A 26,680-nucleotide genomic window follows, 5' to 3' on the forward strand; every position below is an offset into this window, starting at 1 on the left:
CATTTGCTTCCCCGTGGAGGGACCTGGAGGGTATTATGCTGAGTAAAATAAGTCAATCGGAAAAGGACAAACATTATATGGTCTCATTCATTTGAGGAATATAAAAATTAGTGAAAGGGAATAATGGGAAAGGAGAGAAAATGAGTGAAAATATCAGTGAGGGTGACAAAATATGAGAGACACCAAACTGGGAAATGAACAAGAGGTAGTGGAAAGGGAGGTGGGCGGGGGTTTGGGGTGACTGGGTGACGGGCACTGAGGGGGGCACTTGGGAAGATGAGCAGTGGGTATTATACTAAATGTTGGCAAATTGAACTCCAATAAAAAAAAATTTTAAAAAAACAGCTATGAGGATCAAAAACCTATCTTAGAGGGTGGCAGTGATGGCTAAAATGAGATAAAATGTATAATGTTCATTGTTTCCCTTTTTCCTTATTCTATGGACCCATTTTTATTTTTTACTTTTTTAACTAAGTTTTTATTTTAATTCCACTTTAGTTAAATACAGTGCTATGTTAGTTTCAGGTGTACAATTCCATACATCACCCAGTGTTCATCACAAGTGTACTCTTTAATCGAAATCACCTAAATCACCCATCCCTCCTCCCACTTTCCCTCTGGTAACCATCAGTTTGTTCCCTGTAGTCAAAGAGTCTGTTTCTTGGTTTGTCTCTCTCTCTCTCTCTTTTTTTTTCTTTTGCTTGTTTGTTGTGTTTCTTAAATTCCACATATAAGAGAAATCATATGGTATTTGTCTTTCTCGGACTGACTCATTGCACTTAGCATTATGCTCTCTGGCTCCATCCATGTTGTTGCAAATGGTAAAGATTTCATTCTTTTTATGGCTGAATAATACATATGTATATGACATCTCCTTTATGCATTCGTCTATCAGTGGACACTTAGGCTGCTTCCATAATTTGGCTTTTGTAAATAATGCTGCTATAGACGTGGAATGTATCCCTTTGAATTAGTGCTTCTGTATTTTGGGGGCAGGTATCCAGTAGTGCGATTACTGGTATGTAGGGTAGTTCTATTTTTAATTTTTTGAGGAACCTCCATACTATTTAACAGAATGGCTGCACCAGGTTACATTCCTTCCATTAGTTCAAGAGAATTCTTTCTTTTCCATATCCTAGCCAACACTTGTTTGTATTTTTTACTTTAGCCATTTGACAGGTGTGAGGTGATACCTCCTTCTGGTTTTCATTGCATTTTTCTGATGATGAATGATGGTGAGCACCTTTTCATGTGTCTGTTGGCCATCCGTATAGGGTTTTTGTTTGTTTGTTTGTTTGTTTGTTTTTTAGAGAAATGTTGTTCATGTCTGCAGCCCATTTTTCAATTGGATTATTTGTTTTTGGGTATTAAGTTATATAAACTAACCCTTAATCAGATATGTCATTTGCAAATATCTTCTTCCATTGAATAGGTTACCTTTTAGATCTTTCCTTTGCTGTGCAGAAGCTTTTTATTTTGGTGTAGTCTCAATAGTTTATTTTTGCTTGTATTTCCCTTACCTCAGGTGATGTATCTAGAAAAATGTTGTTACAACTGATGTCAAAGAGATTATTCCCTGTACTATCTTCTAAGATTTTTATGGTTTCAGATCTCACAATTAAGTCTTTAATCCATTTCAAGTTCATTTCTGTGAATGGTGTAAAAAAGTGGACCAGTTTGGTTCTTTTGCATGTAGCTGTTCAGTTTTCCCAACACCATTTATTGAGGAGACTGTCTTTTTCCCCCTGGATAGTCTTTCCTGCTTTAAAAAAAAAAAAATTTATTTATTCATGAGAGACACAGAAAGAGAGGCGGAGACAGAGGCAGAGGAAGAAGCAGGCTCCCTGTAGGGAGCCGGATGCGGGACTCCATCCTGGGGACCCGGGATCATGACCTGAGCCAAAGGCAGATGCTCAACCACGGAGCCACCCAGGTGCCCCTGTTCTTTCCTGCTTTGTTGAAGATTAATTGGCCATGTAATTGTGGGTTTATATCTGGATTTTCCATTCTGTTCTGTTGGTTTATATGTCTATTTTTGTGCCATTACCATACTGTTTTGATTACTACAGCCTTGTAATATAGCTTGAAATCTATGATTGTGATACCTCCAGCTTTGCTTTGCTTTTCTTTTTCAAGATTGCTTTAGCTATTCAGGGGTTTTTGTAGTTCCATACAAATTTTTAGGATTGTTTGTTCTAGGTGTGTGAAAGATGCTATTCGTATTTTAATAGGGATTGTACTAAATCTGTAGATTGCTTTGGGTCGTATAGACATTTTAACAATATTTGTTCTTTTGATCATTGAACATAGAAAATCTTTCCATTTCTTTGCATCCTCTTCACTTTTCCTCATCCATATTTTATTGTTTTCAGAGTACAGGTCTATCACCCCCTTGGTTAAATTTATTCCTAGGTACTTTATTATTTTTGGTGTAACTGTAAAAGGGATTGTTTTCTTAATTGCTCTTTCTGCTGTTTCATTATTATTATATAGAAATGTAATAGATTTCTGTACATTGATTTTGTATCCTGAGAGGCTAGTGAATTCATTTATCACTTCTGGTAGTTTTTTGGTGGCATATTTAGGGTTTTTTTCTACATAGTACCATGTCATTTGCAAATAGTGCAAGTTTTACTTCTTCCTTAGCAATTTGGATGTTTTTTATTTCTTGTCGTTTTCTGATTGCTGAGGGTAGGACTTCCAGTACTATATTGAATAGAAGTAGTGAGAATGGAAATCCTTTTCTTGGTTCTTGACCTTAGGGGAAAAACTGAAAGTGTGATATTCACTGTGGAGTTTTCATATGAGGACCATGGACCCATTTTTAAACCACCTCTAAAATATCTCCATAACTAGAGTAAATTTTCTAATCCAAATCCCCTAACCTGTATCTGTATGAAAATTTGGGTGCCTTAAAGAGAATTGCTGCCAACTAACGGTATGCTGTATGTAAAAAGTGTTTTCCCTGCTTTCTTGCAGGCTTAAGCAGCTCCTTTGTGTGCTTGATTAAAAGATACTTGCAAGCTTTAGTGTTGTTAAATAATATACATCGATTATAGCCAAGTCTTTATAATATGAACAATCTTTTTATCAAAGTTCTATCTCTATAAATCCTAGTCATTTAAATGTAGTTTTTCAGTGTTTCCTGTCTTAATTGTGCTGACGCATGTGTGATTTCCCTCTGGTGTTATCGAATAGATTAAGAAAAATGCATTCAGTCAAGTTGTTTTCATTTCTGTCTCTCTTAAAAAGAGCTATACACGTATAAAAATTATAAATGGTAGCAGAGCTTTATTATATATTATGAGAGTCTCTCATTTTGCTGAGAAACATTTACTCCCTGTCCTTCATGTAATAACTTGGGGAAGGGGCAAGTGGAAATTTTAAATTCATTACCTAATAAATTCAGTAGATTTCAAGGAAAATATAAAAACTACAGTAAAGACGATTCTAGGCTCTAAATATCTGCAACTCTATGTTTATGGATAAGAAAAATTAACAAATCCCTGTGCATTTTTCATAATTAAAATATATTGTCAACCTTCAATGTCTCTTTCATATAAATAAAGATTGTAATTTCAGATATCATTATCATACCTATTTGCCTTTATTGTAAGTGGAAGCTCTAGTTTCTGATTACTGTTAACAACTGTAGGATTTTTTTTTTCCTAAATTGCATATGCTTTTTGATTAACAGTACATTTATTTCCCGTATTTTCTTCTTCTCCGTTCCTGACTGTTCACCATGGACACACACACACACACACACACACACACACACATCTGAGGGAGCAGTAAAAACAAAAGATATTTTATTAAGTAAATAATACTCCTCAAAGGTTTTATTCAGCTTATATAATAGATCAGAAATTCATTTTAGGGCACTATTTTCTATTTTATATAGGAATTATTATTTTAAAAACCATGTTATGCTTTTTTTCATAATTTGAATGTTGTTATGATTTCTTAGCTCTATAAAAATCTTCCTGCTTGTTTTTTTTCCCTATTCACAGTATTCAAAGTGATCCATGTGACCTAGATATTGAAAATCGAGGTAGAGTGTGCTGCATTGCTGATATTTACTGTGAAGCCTCAGAAACATTCTGGTTCCACATGCTAGAATTACAGGATGCACACTGTTTAATATTGCTGGTATTTTAAAAGATACCTGAAAGTCTGCACAATCATTTTTTTAAGGTGGCATTAAAATATTGTTTAAAAAGATTCAAATAATAAAACATAATGCCTTTATATTCCAGAAAATGAACATATAATCATTGTCCATTTGTAAATGTTATATCATGTTAGATATGACTCTATGGATTTTCCCCCCATTATTTACCCTAGTATAGTAGTCTGCTAATTTTGAAATCTAACCCCAATAAGATGCAGTTAGTTTTCATTTCCTAATTTGGGGTGAACTCTGTTAAATTATAAAAAATAAAATAGTATCTAGAGTCTGCTTTATGAAATTATATTCATCAGGAGAAGTTAATTTTATCATCTGTCAATTTGGTGTAGAGCATCTCTCAAAAAGTCTGCTTTTACTTTCAGGAAGCCGTATTCTCTTAGTGTAGAAAGCTAGTTCACCTTTTAACAATTCTGTGTAAAATATAAAACCCTGAATACTCTGGTTTCTCTTCAGATCGTATAAATCTTTCGTCTTTTAAAACCCTAAAAGGAAAGCATTGAATGAGTTAAAGTACGTACACAGGTGACTGACTTTCAAGTAGAGAGCCCTATATATACTGAAAGAATCTCATTTGTTTTCTCTTTGCTCATTCCAAAAATATTATAAAGTAGAAGAAATAACAGATTACATCATAATTCTCAGCTAATAAAATTAAAGCAAAGATGTGCTAAGGATCAACCATGTAGTTTTTTTTGTCCTCCTGATGATAAAAAGACTTACTTGCCAAAGTACTTCCTGAGTTTTTTTTATATAGCCAGGGAAAATTACAAAGTACCAGGGCAGATGGCCAGATTCTGTATTAAGGAGTCTAAGGCCATAATCTGGAAACCCAGGGCTGAGAATCAAATGGGAAGTAGAGGGAGAGACAGAAAAAAGTAAGGGCTGCAACTATGTGAGGCAGAAGCTGAGCAGAATGAGATGCAATATAAAAACAATAAACAGCTATAAGAGAGTAGCCCAGAAGCAGGACTCTGAACAGAAAGTGTGGGCAGAGCACATTAATACCTTTTTGAAGGAGCAGGCATGAGAGATTTATCAAGACTAGAAACTTACTATAACTGAACAGTAAACCTAACTCTGACTTGTCTCCTGTGCCTAGATGATTTCTTTTTCCTTTTTAATCAAATCAGCGTTTCCCAAACTGGTATTTCATAGGACAGTCTTCTAAGAGCTTTATCACGAAGGTGGGGAGATTCAGTTGAGTAAATTGGGGGAATTAAAATCACACGCGTGCACACACACACACACTCATCCTTAATGTTTTTCTTTCTTGAAAATTCACACCCTTTATCATATAAAAGCTTCTGAGTAGGGGCATCCAGGTGGCTCAGTGGTTGAGCATCTGCCCTTGGCTCAGGTCATGATCCCAAGGTCCTGGGATTGAGTCCTACATCAGGTTCCCTGAGAGGAGCCTGCTTCTCCCTCTGCCCATGTCTCTGCCTTTCTCTGTGTCTCTCTCATAAATAAATAAATAAAATCTTAAAAAATAAAAAAAAAAAAGCTTCTGAGTAGTCCTAGTGGGAGAAATTTCTTTAAACCCAACATTTCCGGGATCCCTGGGTGGTGCAGTGGTTTGGCACCTGCCTTTGGCCCAGGGCACGATCCTGGAGACCCGGGATCGAGTCTCACGTCGGGCTCCCGGTGCATGGAGCCTGCTTCTCCCTCTGCCTATGTCTCTGCCTCTCTCTCTCTCTCTCTCTGTGACTATCATAAATAAATTTTAAAAAAATTTAAACCCAACATTTCCCACACTTGTTTGACCTTGACAGTGTATTGCATCATATCAAATCCCATCATTTGAAGCTGTGTTCTTCAGGACATCATTTTGGGGACCTAACTATCCTGTGTAGTTAGTGTTTCAATGAACCAATTGGTTGCAAAGCCATTTTTGAATGTAGAGTGTATGTTTGAGTGAATGAATGAATTTGTCTAGTATTTATTAATATAGCTATTGAAACCTTGCACGGGATCCAGTTGTTGATACAAGAAAGGCTGACATTACCTATATAGTCAGACAAAGTACCATAGCTACTTATTTTTAAAGATCGGGGTATGTTAAGTCATGGAAGCTAGACTAGACTCCACAACATAGAACCACTGATCCTGTATTTTGAACAGCAGTAACTAGACATCAACAAGAACTTCAAAGCATATTTTATTATAAGTATATTCTGCTCTTACTAATTCTTGGCAAATGATTCCAACTAAAAGATCCAGAAGTGGTCTTATGTTAAGACAAGAAACAGTAGGATGCCTGGGTTTCTCAGTAGTTGAGCCTGCCTTCTGCCTTCGGCCCAGGATGTGATCCCGAGGTCCTGGGATGGAGTCCTACATTAAGCTCCTTGCAGGGATCCTGCTTCTCCCTCGGCCTGTGTCTCTGCCTCTCTCTCGATCTGTATCTCTCATGAAAAATAAATAAATAAAATCATTAAAAAAAAAAGGAAGCAGCATGTTACAACAACAAAACTCTAGTAGCCAAGAGATTTGTATTTTCTGTTCAGATGTGCCATCAGCTATATATGAGACATTATAAAAGATAGTTCTTTTCTGAAAAATGAAAAGATTACTAATTTCCTATCTAGATATTAAGAGTGAACTTCTAAAAAGATTCTAACTTCCATGCTGAAATTTGGGAAATTCTGGATTAAACAAAGTTAAGCAAATTTTCATACTATATTAATGTGTATTGTGAATTTCCAAAAGATGGATATAGTATTAAAGTTTTCTGTGTTACCCTATATCTATACTTTGTGTATTAAGTGATCTTCAGAGCATAGTTTGGGAACTATAGGACTGAATATACTTCAGACTTCCTTGTAATTCTGAGATATTATATTCAATGATTTTAAATTATCTATTTACATTTTTAATCCTTAAAAGAAAAAGAAGATGTGCATTTATAACCACCTGTGTGCTTGTGAAGGACCAGTGTTATTTGAAAAATGTCTTAGGTTGCAGCATTTTCTAATAACAACTCCACATTTAGTTAGATGTTTTTAATTAATTAAAAATAATATATGTATGACTTTACAGTATTTAGGGTAGAGTATTAAAGATTGTTAAAGTCGTTACTATAGCGTTAGTCTTTATGGTTTCTAGATAAAATACTCTAAAATCATGTGCATATTATTTTTTACTTTAAAAATTTGCATACGTTACAACTCTAAGGAAATAATAGCGAAAGAAGAAATAGCTTTTCCAAAATAAGAGCACAGTTGCTTTCATCACTTAATTTAGTAATCGTCAGTATCATATCCTTAGCATGTTCTTCCAGAACATTTTTGAATTTGACATTATAGTAACTTTCTGCTCTGAAAAAAGAAACACTGATGGAAGAATATTTTATATCTTTAGGGATAGAGTGAAATATGGGAGTTTTTCAAGAAAAATTTACTTGCAAAAATATTTGGAATAGAAGTCAGCTTGAAGAAATTCTCACTGGCCAAATCTGAAACAATTTGAACAGCAAAATAAATAATGATAATAATGAATTATTACATCTTAAATAAAATAAGAATCCATCCGCCCATACTAATGTAAGTGAATAAATCAATTAAAGAGAGAAGAAAAACCTCTTCCTTATGCCAACTAATATAAGGGGTAATGGAGTTAGAAAATCATCAACAGATGCTACAATTAGTGAACTAAATTTTATATAGAACAGTTTCAAAATATTTTCCCACGAATCACTTTTTAATTATAAAGAAAACAGTAATTTGACACTGGAGAGACGGGGACATCCCATCAACAAACTAATCAAAACCACCCATATTGGATTAAACTAACATTTCACGTGCTTCCTGATAGGATGTGCAGGAAAAGGAAAAACTATTGCCTCTTACAGTATTCCCACCAAGATGCATAACCTAAAGCTAATCAAGAGGAAACATCAGATAAACCCAAAATGAGGAACATTAAATATTAAAATAATTGGCCTGTGTTCTTCAAAAATGTCAAGATCAAAAAGACAAAGGCAGAGAAGTTTCCATTTTTAAGATGGATTTTATCAGCTTTAAAAATCTCTTGAAAATCTAAGGAGATTTAATCGGCTGCGTGTAATGTGTGATAATGTTTTGGATCGTGGCCCATAGGTTTAAAAAAGCAAGTACAAAATGCTACAAAGGGCTTTACAGGACAATTATTGAAAATTGACTATGGACTCTGGATTAGATATATTAAATTTCTTAATTTCAAAAATTATATTGTTGTTATGTAAAAGAATATCCATGTCCAAAGGAAGTGCTTACCGAAATTTTTAGAGGTGAATTGGCATATTGTTCCAATTTACTTTCAAAAGAAGAAATTAGATACTTAGATGATAAAGCAAATGGGGCAAAATGTAAACAATCAAGGAATCTGGATGAAGTTTCTAGAGTTACTCATCCTATTCTTGCAACATTTCTCTAAGTTTGACTTACACTGAAATAAAAAGTTGTAACACTTTTCTTGAGTTTGAGTATGCCCCCCGCCCCCGAGAGGTAAAACCTAACTTCGGTTTAATGGGTCAGTTGTTCCAAGTATATAAGGAAAAAGGCCAGATATATCCCTTGCTCTTTGTCCAAACTGATAAAATTATGAAGCAAAGTTAACATGATGATTAATAATCTCCCTCCTTCAAGAAAAGGTCATTGATAGTATATTTGTGAACATGTTAAACTCTTTATGTTAAATGTACCATATGAATTCAGAGTATTAATATTTTAAGTGAATGCACTTTAGAGGATGTACAATAGGCAGCAATTTCAAGACACACATAAAACCACTACCTCTATTCTCTCCCCAACCTCCAGCCCACCTGCCACACATTTACTTATTCTTCATGCCCCACTTTACCTGGCTAATTTAAGTATAACAAAAGCTTTGTCCAGGAACCTTTCTTGCCCTCTAGAGTTTATAATAAATCATTGTCACCACTCTATAAAGGTGATAGATTATGTATTGAATTGAGAAACATGTTTTTTTAAAAGACTTTCTATTAAGAAATTGCCTAGTTTTAGATACTTACTCTGTCATAAAGTGCTACAATATATTTTATTTCTAAAGTGGGATAATTATTAAAACAATCTCAATTTTTAATATTTTGAGTGCATCACAATTTTTTCACTGGGCACTAATATATATTTATAGTATGTATGTTATTTGCACATATTATGTATGTACTTATATATATAGACATAAAACATTTTACTTTCTCAAATTCTGTCCTCTTTGTATTCATAAGATATATAGTCTTCATAAACAAATTAATATTTGCTTTCTGTTCAGGAGTCAAATATTACTTACTAGTTGCTTGACCTTGAGAGTTGGCAAGTCAAAGAAAAATCCAGAGGACTAAATTGTACTTTAGTTTAAATTTTTTTAAGTTATTTACCATTTAGTAGACAATCAACAGACGAAGACTGTCATAGATTCAGATATCACCTGATTAATTTTTGAATACAAGAGTCTAAACCAAAAGCAAAAATCTAAGTAAAAGATGGGACACCTGGATGGCTCAATGGTTGAGTGTCTACCTTTGGCTCTGGTCGTGATCCTGGGATCCTGGGATTAAATCCTGCATCAGGCTCCCTGCATGGAGCCTGCTTCTCCCTCTGCCTGTGTCTCTGCCTCTCTCTCTGTGTGTCTCATGAATAAATAAATAAATAAAATCTTTTTAAAAATCTAAGTAAGAGGTAAACTAAGAAGGACTAAGTATGCATGGATATGTATGTTTGAAGTGGGGGGAGGGTTGTTTGTTTTTAGTTTTTTATTTATTTAAGTAATCTCTACAGCCAACATGGGGCCCAAACTCATGACCCCAAGATCAAGAGTCACACGCTCTCCCGACTGAGACAGCCAGGCGCCCCTGAAGCAGGCTTTTAAAATTGTTTTGATGCTTCTCTGTAAGAAAGAATATTATAACTCTTAACATTGTATATATTAAAAGAGATGAAGGATTGTTTCCTCACAGAAAATTTAATAGCTTTCTAAGGAAAGGTAAAATGTATAAGCATTTCAGCAAATAAACTAGGTTTTTATTTTAGTTTCTTTTTTTTAATTCCATTAAGAACTTTATAGTCTCCATTCAAAATGTATTATGTAAAACATGTCAATAATACTTTTGCCCTTTTAATGACTGTATAACTTATTTGAGAAAATGGTCATGTGGCATCATGTAAAATTATTTTATAGAATTAAATCTTGGAGCTCTTATTTACATAAGAAAGGATTCAGCTCCAATACTGACCTACTTTTCTTTCATTCAGATTTTTTTAGTGAGTGTCTCACACCAAGATTTGAAGCCAGAGTTTTATTGCAATATATTAAAAAAGAGAAACTCATTCTTGCTGTGTTTCTGTAATCTGAATATAAGGTTATACGATATCAACAACCAGCAGATGGAGGGAAAAAATGCTCTAGGAAGCTAGGCTATAAATACTAGGTTAATTCCAGAACTTTAAGATTTTCAAAATTTTGCTAAAGCATCTCTAAATTGTCTGATCTTTTAGTAAGAAATTCGTAATTCAGAGTGGGAAAGAAAGACACAGAATCTCAAGGTAAGGTCTATGTCACTTCAGATGATTTTATCATCTTCTTACACTTCCTACAAAGGCCATTTTTGGTCCTCTAATCTCCTAACTGGTTTGGATACAAAGAAATAGCTCAATTGGGTATGTAAAAGTAATTTTTTTCCCAGCATTTTTTTTCTTCATAATGCCAGTATTAAGACTCTCTTAAGACTCTCATTCATCTAGTGACCTTTCTATTTAAAAAAATGAATGTAGGGATCCCTGGGTGGCGCAGCGGTTTGGCGCCTGCCTTTGGCCCAGGGCGCGATCCTGGAGACCCGGGATCGAATCCCACGTCGGGCTCCCGGTGCATGGAGCCTGCTTCTCCCTCTGCCTGTGTCTCTGCCTCTCCCTCTCTCTGTGTGACTATCACAAATAAATTTTAAAAACTTAAAAAAAAAAAAGAATGTATTAAATTTTCTAGTGATTGAATGCCCTGTTTAAAAAAAAAAAAAAAGCTGCTTTGGCTTCTATTCAATCATTCATTCATTCATTCATTTATTCATTCAGAATAAATCATATACATTCATGCTAAGTACTTTGATTGGATTAAAGTTGCAAGCATAAGAAATATATCCCCATTCTCAAGTTACTTACTACAAGCACACTCTGAACCATGACAATGCAGTATAATAAATGTGATAAAAGTAGTACAATGTGTTATCAGGGTATGTAGTAAGAGTTCCTAACTTATACTGAGTAGTTTTGGAAGTCAGTGATTTTGGTTTTTGTTTTGTTTTGTTTTGTTTTGTTTGAAGTCAGTGATTTTGGTTACCAAAGATGGGATTAAAAATATATGAGATGAATTTTGTGATCCAAATCAGCATATTTCAAGATAAACAGTAGTCTCATTAACACTAACAATTTATTGAGTATCTGTGATACGCTAAGTGTTAGAACAAATCTTGTCATTTGTGTTAAATATGTTAATAGTGAAGGGACTCCTGGGTGGCTCAGTGGTTGAGCATCTGCATTCAGCTCAGGGTGTGATCCCGGGGTCCTGGGATCAAGTCCCACATCGGGCTCCCTGCATGGAGCCTGCTTCTCTCTCTGCCTGTGTCTCTGCCTCTCTCCCTGTCTCTCATGAATAAATAAATAAAATCTTTTAAAATAAAATAAAATGTTAATAGTGGACTTTTTTTCCTAAAAAATATTTGCCTTACTTCTCTGATTGTTAGGCTCTTTCTAGTTAACTGGTTTATATCAATTCAGGCCATACCACTCATACATACCATTGGCTTTCTGAGGTACCCAGGGAGAATAATATGGCTTCATTAAGGAAAATCCCATCCTTTACTACTAAATAGCCAACTCCAACTCATGGCCTACTAATATTGTTGGATCATTACCTTCATCCTTGGGTGTGGAGACCAGTAAATCATTATTATAATGTGAATCATCACCAGTAGAAAAGTATTATTTTGCAGTGTTTCTGGAAAGTAGCAATTATGAATTTAGAAACAACCTTAAACATAGGGAGAGATTTTTAAACACAAGAAAAAGTGGGAACACAGAAATTAAGATGAAAGGTAAGAAAGGTGAGCCAAGAGAACATGAACTCAAGTGGAGTGGGTAACGAAAGAAGATGTAGTGGGCTCAAGAAGTTTGAGGAGTTTGATGGATGCAAAAAGACTTAGTGGAAAGTCACTGGTACTTGCAGTTGAGAGGTTGGGCAGCCATTATCGTTTCCTACAGTTCTGCCTCCGATCTCCAGCAGCTCTGCTAGCAGGGTAACTGAGGAACAGCAGTTTAGCCTTTGAGCAGTTGTTCTAATTAGCTCTCTCGAGTGTAATGAAGACCTCCTGTAGTTGCATACTGGAATAAACACATAGTTTAGCTGGATATAGTCCTTACCTAATTTTTAAAAGAATTATATGTTGATATGGATACAAAATTAAATTTTAACTTTGGTAAAAACAAACTTTAGTGAACACTGAAAATTAGTTCTATGATATCATAAGAAAACAAGCAGACCTAATTTTTTTAATAGGCTTAACTATTCAAATTTTTGAGGGAGCAAGGGTGCCTGTGTGTCTCAGTCAGTAGAGCCTGGAACACTTGATCTCAGGGTCGTGAGTTCAAGCCCCACATTGGATTACTTTAAAAATAATAATAAATAAAAACTTTCATACATATATGTATATATATAAATTTTTCAGGGAGCAGAAGAGATAGTATCCTTATGTTTCAACTAACATCTTTATTCATGGAAAAAAAGCATTTTCAAAAGTATGTGTGAAAACATAAGGAAAGGTCATATATTTGAAGAATCCAGTCTTTGTAGAAACCATCTTTCAACTAAATCTTTTTTCAAGAGATAGTATCTTTGATCAGATTTTTTTGTTTATTTTTTTTTCTATGCATGACTTTGGTAGATTTCAGTCAATTCAGGCTATAATAGCTCTTCCTCAGTGGTAGTATTTCATAACAGTGAAAAGCACATATTGAATAACCAGATAATGACCTAATGATCCTTGGTGACTTATATCTGATATGGGAAAAATACAAACATGTTCTTCTTTATTTGTTTTTAAAAAGAGAGGCTATACAAGTGCCATTTTTGCTTTCCTTTATTATACTTTACATCCATTATCTTTTCAATAATTGATAAACCATAAGACTTTCTGGATCATCGTGTGTTAGAACCTTTAAGATTTGAAAAATTTCAAACAGTATTGATATTATATAAATACTGATGCTGGCTGAATTAGATGGATAAGCTTCCATCTAAATGCAAGTCACTTTTGGGGGGGACCTCAAACCAGTTACATTTATGGGAAGATCCTTAATGAAAATATGAACCAAATAAAATACAGTAGTCATCAGGTGATTCAATCTTTTTTTAGTACTGATTAGAATTATTCATAATACTATTATTGACTTTGCGACTTTCCTCCGCACTCTCCTTTTTCAGTGCACAAATTCCTTTTGAATTGTTGAATCTAGGTTCAGCTGATTACCTTACTGACAAAATATACTGAAATATTTGATTATGTCAGAAAACCTTATTAGATGCTAGTTTGCCACACCAGAATGTTGCAAAGCTTAGTACATAGCACACAGGCCTGTTTACTTGTTGCACAGAAATAAGAATCTACTTTGTATATGTGAGTGTGTTTACACACATAAACCTGCATGTGTTCCTGTATTTTTTTATTACAAAGTCAGATAGAACAATTCTGAATGTGTATGTAGGTATTTAATAACCCTCAATCATCTTACCATTTACGTTGTAAAAGACTCTTGGAGAACATGCAATATGATAGCAGGTTCTGTATTTCTTTTTATGAGTCTTAGTAAGATGTCTTATTTTTATTTTACTTTTTTAACCTCCATAAGTTACAATTAGCAAGTACCGATTGAAAACTTTTTAAGTGAAACCTAAAATTTAAAATGATATTAAAGAGAAGAAAATGAAGGCTTAGCCCCTAGTGACCTTCCATTTTAGTGTTTTCCTATAGTAGGAGAGCCTGAAGGTGACCAGTCTGTTCCCTTGCCCTGAAATTGATGTATGGAAAACAGAGTAGTACATCCTTTCAGGATGTTGGGATACTGAAGAAGATGATCTCTCAGGCAGATGTACTAGAAAACAAAACTATTTTGAATACTTGATCACTATTCCAATATAATGACTTTATTTTTAATTCAAAGTAACATATAAGCTACCATTATATAATGCCTACTGCATATAAATATTAATGTTAAATATTGATCCTGAATGCCATAGCCTTGGATTTTTATTTTAGCATTATTTCCAAAGTATTATACATGTTATTAATGAGAATATTGTAAGCACCAGATCCAAAACACCATAGTTTAATAGCATGTCTTAGGCTTACTGCTGATACTTCAGTAATTTTATTAGCAGCTAAGGAGTTTAGGAAAGAAATCTTTTTAAACCATCCATTTTTGTATCAGTCAAGATTCCTTATTACAAATAATATAATCCTCTCTGGCCATTTTAACAATAAAGAAGACATGCTGAAAGTTATTAATTGGGTAGCTAATAGACTCCCGCAGGACCAGAGAGCCTCTCTGAAGTTACCCAGTCAGTAACATTGTACAAGCATATTGCAGAAGCTCTTGTAGCAAAACACTTTGCATTGGCACCAAGCACTTAAGATGCATCAGTCTGAATGCAGCTGTCATCCACAAACAACCTGATATCGCCACCAACATATCAAGTTCTCCAAGAGGAGTTGCATCCTCAGGTTGCTTGCTTCTAGTTGCAAGCCACACTCTGAATTCGATTGCTGGAACCTAAGGTATTTATTTACCTAGCTGTAAGACAGTCTGGGAATTCTAGTTTTCTGATTCCTGCCTTACGAAAACTGGAATCAGGGGCACCTGGGTGGCTCAGTGATTGAGCAGCTGCCTTTGCCTCAGGTCATGATCCCGGGGTCCTGGGATCAAGTCCCACATCATGCCCCCTGCATGGAGCCTGCTTCTCCCTCTGCCTGTGTCTCTGCCTCTCTCTCTGTGTCTCTCATGAATAAATAAATAAAATCTTAAAAAAAACAAAAAAACTAGATTCATACTGTAGAAAGTTAACAAAATACAGACATACCTCAGAGATATTTCCGGTTTAGTTCCAGATCACCACAATAAAACAAATATTATAATAAGCTGAGTCAAATGAATTTTTTTGTTTCCCAATGCATGTAAAAGTTGTATTTATACTACACTATGATTTATTAGGTGTGCAATAACATTCTGCACAGAAAAAACACTGTACACACCTTAATTAACAATACTTTATGTCTAAAAAATGCTATCCATCATCTGAGCTCTCAGCAAGTTGTAATCATTTTGCTGGTGGAAGGTCTTGTCCTGATATCGAGGGCTACTGACTGATTAAGGTGGTGGTTGCTGGGGGTGAGGTAGCTATGGCAATTTCTTAAAATGAAACAATGAAGTTTGTCACATCAACTGACTCTTTTGTTCATTTGAGTACTTAGAAGCCATTGTAGGGTTATTCATGGGCCTAATTTAATATTATTGTATCTCAGGGAATAGGGAGGCCTGAGGAGAGGGAGAGAGATAAAAGGACAGGCAGTCAGTACAACAGTCAGAACACGCACAACAGCAAATGCTGTTGGAAAAAAAATGGTGCTGATAGACTTGCTCAATATAGGATTGTCACAAACCTTCAATTTGTAAAAAGTGCAGTATCTACAAAGCACAGTAAGACAAAGTATGCCTAAGTAAGAAAAGCATTCAAAACCATAGGTAACCAATGTCCAGAGATAATAGTTTACTAGATTAATTTTTCTCATAAGTCTTCATTGCATCATTTAAAATTTCTAGGGGTCAGGTACAGGTCATTGTCTTTATCTGGGAAATTTATCCCAAATTTGCCTTCAGTAAGCACCTAAATTATTTTCTTAGTCACTTCTACCAAATGTTAGCTCCTCTAACTATCATTCATACTTGAACTGAAAGAGAGAAGCACATCTGCAATTATATAATAAGGCAGGGTTTCTCACCCTCAGCTCTGTTGACATTTTGGAATGGACAATTCTTTGTTAAAGGGGGATTTTCTGTACATTGTAGGATGTGTAGCAGCATCTCTGTCCTCTTCCCACTAGATGCCAGTAGCATGCTTGCAAGTGTGTGTACACACACATACACACACACACCCACACACCCATAATGATAATCAAAATTGTCTTCAGACATTGACAGATGTTCTCTAGGCTAGTAAGTCATTGCCAGTTGAAAGCCACTAAGATGCAACTATGTCTTTGCTTACAAACAATTCATGCAAATAAATAGATGCCATCCTTGACTACTTTTTCTCCACATCTTAGAGTCTGACCATTGAATTTGTAATTATATGTCTCTCGCCTCTTCGTCTAAATTCTTTTTCCAAAATGTATGAAATTATATAAATCTAAAAAGGAGATTGAAAAACTATGTCTTCCATGTAAGCCTCTAGTAATTCAGTTGCTTTCTCCAGTACTTCCCTTTTGCTTTGTCTCTTCCCATTCTGTCAGCATATTTTGTGTCCTCTCCCTTCTCCAAGGATAGTCTTGACAGTGGGTACCTATAGGAAGGAAGGAGGGAGGGAGGGAGGGAGGGAGGGAGGAAAAGAAAAGTTGGATTATGGTTTGAATTTAAACTTTGTGCTTCAGAAATTTGGTGAATTGAGTACATATTTCTTAAGGTTATCATATGAACAAATGAAATAAAAGTATCCGTTTTGTCATTACATTAAATTTACTTGAAAAGATGTTCCCACAATATAGAAATTATCTATTATGTAGTCAGGATTTGGGGTTGAGCCTTGAAACCCTCTTTTAAAAATCTTTCTGCATTTCCTTTTGTAATTCAGAACATTTCAAGGAACCAGAGATAAGCCATATAAATTGTCTTTTTCTTTTAATGCATTGTACAGTATTCATTAACTTATATATATTTTCATTCCTTAAAAAAATGATAGTTTATGTGAGTGAAATGGTTTATATATTAATCCTTAATTATTCTAAGCAAAGATAAAATAGTAAAAAATCAGTTTAATAACCTTTGGTTTCTTGATAAATTTCAGAGTTGACCTGAATCATATTGCTACTTTTTCAAATTAACCTCCAAAATTGCTAACCTGTTTTAAGAGTTTAGGAGCATACCTTTCCAAAATTGAAGAGTAGTATCTAATTTCCTTACATTAAGCATTTCTTTTACGGCTTAATAAGTTATAACTTTGCAAGTATGAGGGCATGATTAAATTTCTTTTCATATTGCTTCTAAGTAGAATAAATAATTCAGCTTTTTATCAGTGTAGTTTCAGTTTTTATACTATATCATAAATAGCTTTCCAGCTGTGTTAGAGAGAACTTTCTTCCTTACCAGAAATACTTAAGGTTTTTCTATTATTAAAAAAGAGAGAGAAAAACGTTTATCTTATATTATCTTGAAATAACTCACTAATTCTAATCAATACATTTTTATTTATTAATTTTGGCTAGCTTTATTGTAATGCATCTTCATAGTGTCCATTATTCTAATTAAAATTCACTTAGAATTTGGTATAGCTTAGATATTTAAAAATACATATTTTTTCATATATATATTTTTAAATAAGTATACATATATGAAAAATACTTATTTACAAATTTATGGTTAGGTAGTTACATATATATATTTATTGGCTATCCATTGTTCTATTTGGAAAGTAAATTTTTTGTGGCTTATATCTTCCTACTTTTAATATTTGTGAGATTTAAATTTTACATATTGTACCAAATGAAAAGGACTTAGAGAAATTGAGGTACAACATATAAAAATATTAAACATAAGAAAATGATATTAATACATTATTTGTTATTGTTAAAATGAAATATCTAATTGGAAAAAATAATGTAGTATATTTTTGCTAAAGACTTCATTGAACTCCTGAAGTTTTTTAGGAACCAGAGTTTTTATTATAAAAATAACACGAATTTGAAAATATTCAAATAGCACAGAAGTGGAATAAATAGAAAATCAGTATGAAGACATCTATTTTTAACAATGTAACATTACTCTGAAGAGCTGCCTTAATACAAAATAATCAGATCCTGCATAAAACTTAATGTTATCTCATTGCTAAGTTCCACAGGTAGAAATAAAATCTTAACGAAGAAAAAAACTTAGACTGAAGCTGAAGTATAAGCTATAAACACATTGCAGATTGGGGTCTTCTTAATGGTAAATGAGAATAATAATACCTAATCCAGAAGAAAACTAAAGGCCACTAGCAAGACAGAGAAGCTAGAAGAAATAATTCTCACTTAAGATGGGAGTTTTTTCGTCTTGTTTTGTTTTGTTTACAGATCATATCAACCAAATAGGAGTTCATAATCAAAATCCAGCAAACACATAAGAAAATAAGCTACCATGAGCGAGAGCAGAAAAGACAAATTGCAGATGTAGCCTCCACCCTGCCCAGGATTAAAAGGTATTGCAATTAGCTGATATAGAATATATAAAAACAAATTTGAAATGTTTAAAAAGAATAAACTGGCAGAATTGAACTTACGAAAGTGGAATGGCCAATGACAAAGAAATCTTTAATAAATTGATATATTGGTCAGTATTTAGTCAATTAAATAGAAACTATTCCAGTTATCTTAAAAGGACAATTTAATATGGGAAATTGGCTGCACAGGTTATTAGAAGAAACTAGAAAAATTCAGCAGGGATTATCAGTGCAGAGTAAAATTTATAAAGTACCCCAAACAAGGGGTAGAAAAGGAGTATATGACATCTAATCATATAAAAAGGAGAAAATGGAGTAAGTTTCAAACAAATAAAAATTTTTCCAGTTCATTTTTTAAGGCAAAAAGAGAGCTTTTCATTTTTAAGTGTAGGAGAAGTGGGACAAATGAAAAGCAAAGGGTAAGAAACTAAAAAAAAAACCTAAATACATTGGCAGGGATCCCTGGGTGGCGCAGCGGTTTGGTGCCTGCCTTTGGCCCAGGGCGCGATCCTGGAGACCCGGGATCAAGTCCCACGTTGGGCTCCCGGTGCATGGAGCCTGCTTCTCCCTCTGCCTATGTCTCTGCCTCTCTCTCTCTCGCTCTCTGTGTGACTATCATTAATAAATAAATAAATAAATAAATAAATAAATAAATAAATAAATTGGCAATTACACTTAGTGACACTCTGAAAACATAATGACATGAAATGGTTGAAAATATAAGAATAGTAAAAGGTTATCCTGGGCAAACACCAAATGAACAAAAGTTAGGGTATCAATTTTAATTGAACAAGTATGACTAGAGATAAAGAGAACTTACTACGTAATAATAAAAGGTTCAGTTCACTAGAAAAAAGTAACAATATTAAGCCTGCATATACATAACTTAGCCTCAAAATATATTAAATTCTGTAAAATTAAAGACAGAAATTTCTCAATATAATAATAAATTTTAATGTACATTTGTCTACAACTGCATACAATAGAGAATATGCATTCTTAAATGATTAAACCATTTACAAAAATAGACTATATTTTTAGCACAAAAAGTCAGTACATTTCAAAGAATTGTCTTACAGACCACATCTTCTGACATAATAGTCAATAGCAAAAAGAAAAATTTGTAAATGATTATGCATTTGGAAATTTGTTTTAAAAAAGAGTAACTATGAACCAAAAAATAGCATCCTTATAACTAGACAAAAACTAAACATACCAAATTTATAGGATACATAACCTTAAATGCTTACATTAAAAAGAGAGGGAGGCTGAAATTTCATGATGTAGGCTTCCAATTTAATGAGTTAGAAAATGAACAACATCTTTAAAAAAAAAAAGTAAGTATGAGATAACAAAGAGCAGAAATTAATGAAAGGAAAACATACATTTAGCAGGTAGGATCAACAAAGCCTGAAATTGCTTTTTTTTTAAATACCTACAAAATAGATATACCTCTGGAAGTTTAATCAGTTAAAAATTAAGGAGAAAAATCTGAAATAAACAATATTATGAGTAAAAATACTTACAGATCAAGTAGAAATTTAAAAGATGAGAGGATGTAAAAAAAATAATAATAAAAAAATAAAAGATGAGAGGTTACCTTATCCAGAAGTGACACAAAAAAAAATTGAAATTGAAAGTATTCCCATAACCATTAAATAATTAAATATTTTGTTAAGACCTTCTCATTAAACACATACACAAGCCTCATATCATTACAACTGACCTGGTAATGGTCAAATATCCTCTGATATTTCAAATTTACACACTTTAACGGAAAAGAAAAAAAGAAGGAATTATCCCCAAGCTCGACTACATACGTCTATATCAAAACCTTAATAACCAAACCAAACAAAAAGAGCAAGAGGAAGGAAAAGTACAATTCGTTCTCATTTATGGAAGTTAATATCAAATCCTACACGAAACTTTAGCAAGCAGCATATAACAATGTGTTAAAAAAAAATAGGAAAATACAACCATGATCAAGAAGGGCATCAAAAGAATAAAGAATGCAAGTATGGTTTGGTGGCAGAGGGTAGAATCTATACATATCATTTAGCATAGCAAATTAAAGGAGAAAAAACATGGTCATCTCAATAGATTTTAACATATAATGTAGTATTGGTTTCAGGAGTAGAATTTAGTGATTCATCATTTATATATAAGACCCAGTGCTCACTACAAGTGTTTTTCTTAGCACCCATCACCCATTTCGCCCACCACCACACCCTTCTTGCCTCCATCAACCCTCAGTTTGTTCTCGGTCTTTTAGAGTTTCTTATGGTTTTCCTCCCTCTGTTTTTATCTTATTTTATTTTTCCTTCCCTTTCCTTATGTTCATCTATCTTGTTTCTTAACTTCCACGTATGAGTGAAATCATATAATCATATATGTCTTAATAAGTAAATGACTTATTTCATTTAACATAATACACTCTAGTTCCATCCATGTTGTTACAAATGGCAAGATTTCATACTTTTGATGGCTGAGTAATATTCCTGTGTGTGTGTGTGTGTGTGTGTGTGTGTGTGTGGTGTACCATACCTTCTTTATCCATTCATCAGTCAGAGGACATTGGGACTCTTCCATAATTTGGCTGTTGTTGTTAGTGCTGCTATAAACATCAGGATGTATATATCCCTTCAAATCACCATTTTTGTGTCCTTTGGATAAATACCTAGTAATGCATTGATAGGTTTTTTTTTTTAATTATAGTTAACTTATTCATGGAAGGGTAAAAAAAAAAACCTCTTAGCAAAACTGGAAAAGAAGCGAAGATTCCCTAACTTGATTAAAGGTATTTGTCAAGAATATGCAGCAAATATCATTTTTACCAAAAAAATACTTGAGACATTTACTTTAAAATTGGAACAAGTCCATTTAACATTGTAGTGGAGGTCAGAGTCCTCACAACAAGAACAGAAAAGAAATATCAAGTATAACCATTTGGAAAGGAAGAAATTAAACTACATTCGTTTGTAGATGGCATGCTATCTACATAGAAAACTCAAAGTAATTAACGGGTAAACTCATTATAGAAATATAATGAAAGTTTAGCAAGGAGACTGATTATAAAATCAATGTAAAATTATAAACTGTATTTCTAATATTTAAAAAGTTAGAAAAGATACTATTTACTACATCCATAAAGACATAAAATACAAAGAAATAATAGTGTACAAGATCTTTATGAAAAAAAAACTATAAACTTTATTGAAGAACATTAAAGTCTAAATGGAGGTTGCACTAATATATTTGATTAAATATAGACAAGATGTCAGTTTTTTTTTTTTTTTCAAATTGGTTTATAGGTCAATGTGATTCCAGTGAAAAATCCTAACGGTGTTTGAGGAACTCTATTTGGGTCTAAATTTTATTGGGAAAGCAAAGAGCCTAGAAGAGCCAACACACTCCTATAGAAGAATAAGGTAAATGAATTTGTTCTGTTGAAAACTGAAGAAAGTGTGATATTGGCAGAGGGATAGACAGCTTGACCAACGAACAAAATATATTGTTTTGAGATCCCTAAATATGTGATAGAACTTTTTTTTTTTCAAAGCAAAGGGATGATGAATAGAAAATTTGAAACAATGATGCTCTTTGAGGTAGTGTGTTTGAGATTAGAGGTTAGGGATGGTACATGGGCATTTGTTATTATACTTTATAACTCACATATATGACATGTACATCATATACATAACATAGTTGTATAAGGTTCCCATATAAACTACCACAGACTTCATGACTTAAAGAATAGATATTTATTTTTTCATAGTTCTCAAGGCTAAAGCCCAAGACCAAGGTGTCAGCAGGTCTACTTTATCCTGAAGTCTCTCTCCTTGGCTTGCCTCAGATAGCTACCTTCTTGCTATGTCCTCGCATGCCCTTTTCTGTGCTGTCCCACCCCTAATGTCTTTTTCCCCTCTTACAAGGACAATAGTCTATTGGATGAGGAGGATCCCATCCTTATGACTTCATTTAACATTAATTACCTCCTGAAAGGCCCTGTCTCCAATACTGTCATATTGAAGGGGTTAAGGACTTCCATATAGAATTCTAAGGGCACTCAACTCAGTCCATAACAATAATTTTTAATTAAAAGCTTTAAATAGAACATGCACCCCACCCTTATCCTTTTTGGATTTCAGAAATTCTTCATATTAATCCCTTTGGGAATTCCTTTTAGTATTTTTCTAAGAAAAGCAAATAAAAGAGCCTGATTAGGATAGGAATGGTTATGTCCCTTCACAGGCATATTCATAAATCACTCTGAATAAGTCTGTAAAGTCTACATCTCAAGTCAGTAAATTGAAACTCCCAGGACTCTTTAATAAACCTTATGATGGAAGAGACCAGAGGAGAAAATGTTTTGAGGTTTCTGAATATTTTATTTAATCTTAGATAGTCTCAAGGTATATTTCAAGTTGTTTTTTATCTTCCATAAAGGGCTTACAGAAATGTTGATTACTTTTTGGATAAGTTTCAAAAAACAATGTTAAAGAACAGTACTTACTAGACCAAAAAAAAAAAATTGTATCTAAAGATAAACCACATGAGTTTATATTTTAGCACACTAACAAACAAAAATGTTCAGGTTTAATTTGCAGCCCAGCTATATTTTTGACATATTCTTGCTTTTCTCAGACTGAATGACTCAAGGACTTAATATTTCTCTGCATTGAATTTTAGCAAATACCCAGATGATTTAATGTAGTTTATACTATTTAAATCTCTTTTTCCAGCCTGAAAGTAATTTTTGATTCTAGAATGCTTTTCTTTTGACATCATATATTTCATAAGTAATGTACTTTGGGCGTCACCTAAAACAAAGAACGAGTTTCTTATCAGCAGGCAGCTTTCCCGTCTAGTGTGTTCATCTGCCTGATTTTAGTAAGCATGTAAGAAAGAATTAATGGAAGCTTCTAGATATTTTTCCAATAGTCATATTTCTTCAATTAGTCTGTATCTTGTCAAAGCTTAATAGCTTGAAAGTTAATAGACATATTGATAAAGTTGTCAGATAAAAGCAAATATTTACAAATTCATTGTTCTAAAAACACATAAGTTAGTATTCATTTGTCTTAGGTTTTATATTTGTTCCTCAAGTAATATAAATATACATGTATTCTATAAAATAATATTTTTATTGACCTTTATATGTATTTTTTCTATTCTCTCTGATTTGAATTATTGAAAAACAAATGGAACATTTAATATTTTTTTCTGTAGCCTCCTTCAGTCTGGTGTACTACATTATGTAAATTTCTGTTTGGCTTTTTTCTCACAAAGTAGAAATTACTTCATTTTTTCCTGAATATAAAAGTGGTGCTATTTATTGAAAATGTCTATTTTTCTAATAATGTAGACAAAGTTCATATAAGAATGGGCTTTCTGGAAGACATGATATCGCATTTCTTTATTGCTATAGCTGTTTCTACAATAAGAGCAGTATAGACAATACACAGTAACACAGCATAAATCCAAATTCCAAGTCTTTGTTAACCGGTGTGATTGTTTTTTATTGACAAGATCAACTGGAGAACTGCCAAATATTTTATTCCTTTTTTTTACATCATAGACCAGTGTTTTTCTATTTACTCTATCCAGACTTCCTCTTCTATCAAAATTACCTGGGGGTGCTTGATAAAAATACAGATGCCTAACTGCTGTGCTCCAGCTAGCTTCTCAGTCAGAATACCATCAGTCTGGCCTGGACATCTGCATTTTAACAAATGACATGGGTAAATTCTTAAGCCTGCTTCAATTCAGGAACCACTGATGTTCACGATAGCCTGAGTACTGAAAGAGCTTTGTTCCCTGCCTTTGTAGTTGTGTCTCATCCTTCAAAATCCTTTTTGTTTGTTGAAGTATAATTCATATATAACATTCTACTAATTTCAGGTATGCATCATAATGATTTGATATTTGTATATATTGTGAAATGGTCATTACAATGATTCCAGTTAACATTCATCAGCATACCTAGTAACAAATTTTTTTTTCCTTGTGATGAGGACTTTTAAGATCTCTGTTAGCAGCGTTCAAATATGCAGTACCATGTAGTCACTACACTGTGCATTATATTCCCATGACTTACTTATTCTTTTGTATGTACCTTTTGACTCCCTTCACCTATTTGGCCCTCCCCCCCCCCCCAATGCTTCCAGTGATAACCATCAATCTGTTCTCTATATCTATAAGCTTGATTTTTGTTTTGTTTTGCTTTAATTCTGCATATAAGCAAAATCATATAGTGTTTGTCTTTGTCTGACTGATTTTGCTTAGCATAGTGCCCTCTAGGTCCATCTGTGTTGTTGCAAGTGGCAAGATTTTTTTCTTTTATTTCTGAATAGTATCGTGTATATATATATATATATATATATATATATATATATATATATAACCTTCCTTATTCATCCGTCAATGGACTCCATTAATTTCCATATCTTAGCTATTGTAAATATTATTGTACTGAATATGGGGGTACATATATCTTTTCAAATTAATGGTTTTGTTTTCTTTGGTTAAATATCCAGAAGTGGAATTGTTGGATCATATGGGTGTTCTATTTTTAATTTTCTGAGAAACCTCCATACTGTTTTCCATAATGGCTGTAATAATTTACATTCCCACCAGCAGTGCACAAGAGTCCTCTTTTCTCCACATCATCGTCAACACTTGTTATTTCTTGTCTTTTAGATAACTATTCTAACAAGTATGAGGTGATATCTCATTGTGTTTTTTATTTGCATTTCCCTGATAATTAATAATGTTGAGCATCTTTCCAAATTACTTCTTAATAGTATTATATCGGTATTTTGGCTCTAAATGAAACAACAGCTTAAAGCAAGAAGAACTAGCCTGAGCTCTGACTTGGTGCTAAATGGTCTGCCCTACACTAGTTTATTGGAGGAAGTTCTCTTCATCCTTTATAGGACGGCTGCCCTGTGTTTGTCAGGCCTGGCGTATAGACAGCACTTGTAAAATCTGTCCTATTCTCACTTGTTATGAGGAGTTTCTGAATTGTTATCTCAATATATTTAAATAAATATTTAGTCCAATATTCACTTATGAGATATTTACAAAGAAAGATTGATTCACTTTCATTTCTTCATTCAATGTAGTTACAAATTGAAGCAGTTTAAAACTAAGTTAAAAACATTCACTGCCAGGGCGCCTGGGTGGCTCAGTCCAATGAGCTTGAGCGTCTGACTCTTGGTTTTGGCTCAGGTCATGATCGAGAGATCAAGCCCCCTGTTATGCTCTGCACTCAATGAGGACTCTGCCGGAGAGTTTCTCTCTCCCTCCCCCCCTCCCCCTGCCCAAGCTGGCACTTGCTCATGCGCGTGCTCTCTCTCTCTCTCTCTCTCTTTCCCCTCCTAAAAATAAATAATTTTTTTAAAATTTACTAACCTTCAACCTCTTATATACTCTATAATTCTCTCCTAGGAGTTATGGTATATTTCTTTTAGTTTTGCATTACTGGGATGTCCTTAGCTCCAGAAACAATATAAGCCACAGACCTTCTGATATCCTTTTGGTTATATAAAGGCCAAAAAGGGTAAAGATAAAAGGCTTCTAACAAATTATTCAGCTCTCACTCCTGTAAGAGTTACTGGATAGAGGGACGGGAGGACAGGTGGGGAGGTGGGGAAGTACTACCTGCATGTTTTAGGGAACTGAAGTTTGACAATCCTATGGGAAAATATTCCTATCTAATCTTTTATTTTTTTAAAGATTTTATTTATTCATGAGAGACACAGAGAGAGAGAGAGAGATAGAGAGAGAGAGGAACAGACTTAACTTAGGCAGAGGGAGAAGCAGGCTCCATGCAGGGAGCCTGACGTGGGATTCGATCCCGGGTCTCCAGATCACATTCTGGGCTGAAGGCAGCGCTAGACCACTCAGCCACCTGAGCTGCCCCCTATCTAATCTTTTAAATTTATGTCCACCTAATCTGTTTTCCATAGGCTTCCGAATCTC

At 33.8% G+C, this 26,680-nt stretch overlaps 1 protein-coding gene across 23 annotated transcripts in view; it reads left to right on the plus strand.

Moving 5' to 3' along the window:
* The window catches only part of MBD5 (methyl-CpG binding domain protein 5), a 433,497-nt gene that overhangs the window by 303,481 nt on the left and 103,336 nt on the right, over positions 1 to 26,680 (plus strand). For 9 of the 23 annotated variants that reach the window (XM_072789109.1, XM_072789112.1, XM_072789100.1 and 6 more), the window contains 2 exons: positions 18,552 to 18,676; positions 22,009 to 22,125. The exons of 10 other annotated variants lie outside the window; for them this stretch is intronic. The gene's annotated coding sequence lies outside the window, so the exon portion shown is untranslated. The remainder of the gene's footprint in view (positions 1 to 18,551; positions 18,677 to 22,008; positions 22,126 to 26,680) is intronic. 4 more of the 23 variants (XM_072789102.1, XM_072789105.1, XM_072789111.1 and 1 more) reach the window with 1 other exon arrangement.

Source organism: Canis lupus, chromosome 20, assembly GCF_048164855.1.
Source record: "Canis lupus baileyi chromosome 20, mCanLup2.hap1, whole genome shotgun sequence".
NCBI lineage: Eukaryota > Metazoa > Chordata > Mammalia > Carnivora > Canidae > Canis > Canis lupus.